Source organism: Chaetura pelagica, unplaced genomic scaffold (assembly GCF_000747805.2).
Source record: "Chaetura pelagica isolate M959 unplaced genomic scaffold, ChaPel_1.0 scaffold294, whole genome shotgun sequence".
Lineage (NCBI taxonomy): Eukaryota > Metazoa > Chordata > Aves > Apodiformes > Apodidae > Chaetura > Chaetura pelagica.
This window is the reverse complement of record NW_009953068.1, coordinates 745,706-747,538: the sequence shown is the minus strand read 5'-3', so window position 1 is coordinate 747,538 and position 1,833 is coordinate 745,706.

Here is a 1,833-nt window from a genome sequence, read left to right as displayed (position 1 = left end):
CGGCCGAGATCCCACCTCCCGCCTCCCACCGGTACCGGGATGAGGAGCCGGCTCAGCTCCTCCCCAGCTGCTACTTAAAAATTATGAACTTGCTCTTCACCCCGCCGGGCCCGCCCGGGGGGGGGGGGATTTTCCAGAATAATTTGAAACCAATTTTTTTCTCCACCTCAAGCAAATCTTTGTCCCCAAGCTGAGCGACCACGTGTGGAGTGGGTGTAAAGCAGCGGGGATGCAGGAGAGGTGGGTGTCACCGTATCCCAGCACTCTGGGACACCACGGTGGGGACAGGGACACCATGGCCATGAGGGTGACATCCTGGCACGGGATCCCTCTGCCACCATCAGGGCTGCAGGACTTGCCTCTCGGGCTCTTTCCCCCCCCCACAAAGTCCCCTCCTGTCCCACCCCCCGTGCCTCCCTGCCAGCACTGACAAACCCCACAGAGGGAACAGAAAAGCACTTGTCAGCCAAGAATGTGGAGCGAGGAAGCAAATTTATTTTTAGATAAATCTAAAGCTTAATTTGTGAAGCTAATATCAATCAAAATGAGAGATGGTTTTTTTTTTTTAAGTCCTTCTGCAGCCATGCAATTTATACTGCCTGTCTCTTCTCCTCACTCTCAAACAGCAAAGGCAGACACTAAGTTGAATATCAGCCTCTTGCACTATTACTATTATTGTTACTGTTATTTTTATTGTTCTTGTTTTAATAGGAAGACACTTGCAGACCAGAAGCACCATTGCTGTGCTGTGTCCCACCTATGGGTGATGGTGACTTAACCCTGGGTGCCAGGACACATCTTGGTGGGGTCCCTGCTCCATCTCCAGCTGGTGTCCACACTCATTTCAGGTCTCCATGGACTTACCTGCTCCAGCTCCAGCAGCCCTGGCAGCAGGCAGGTGCCAGCCATTTATTTTCTTACAGGTTTGATGTGTGGTGACATCCCCCTCTGAGACAGAGCTCTCGGAGAGGAGAATTAACCTGCTCAATAATAAAACCCCCCCCAGCACCTCCTAATGAAATGGAATTACTCCAGCACCTGCAAGACGGATCTCGCCAGTCTCTCCAGCCACTCACCTGGATTGATGGCCACCTGGGAAAAGTGATGGATGCAGTGCTGAAGAATCCCCCTTTGGAGGGAAACCGGTAAGGGAACAAAGCTTCTCCTGGGCCCCTTCTGCTCCCCCACAAAACCCCCTGGTGAGGTTCTGTGCAGCAGGGACCCTTGGCCTGGGTAGGGACCCCCTTTGGTAGGCCCCAGTGCCCATGGGCCAGCTGGCACAGAGGGACCCACCCTTTCAGCCTCACATTTCTTTCCATGTGGCACCAATTACAGTGACAAAGACCTAAGGAAGTATTTTCCTCCAGCTGGTCTAATTTTAACATGCAGGCAGGTGACTGCACCCTCCCTACCTCCCACTACCCCCCTCCCAGTAATATTAACCTGTGTGAAAATACCCTGTTGTCCCAATTTCTCTTTGTTCCCTGGCCCTGCTGCCACTGACAGAGCAGTCCCCTCCCGGCAGAAGCAGGTGCCCCACAAAGGAGCAAAGGAGACAAATGGAACCGGTGCAGCCGTGGCTAGGGGGTGGCTTCGGGTAGGTGGTTGCCTGGCTTTGTCCCTGCCCCCATCCCCACCCTCATCCCCACCCTTATCCCACCCCCATCCTAATCCCCATCCCTGGCAGGGCTGGGGAAAGCAGCACCGGGCCCAAAAAATAGGATGGTCTTGGGCAAGTTTGGGCAGGAACTGGTTTTAAAAAATTACCCCAATTCCACAGGTGAATAAGTGTGGAAACTAAAGTGCCTCCCTCCCCCTCGCCCCCCCCTCCCC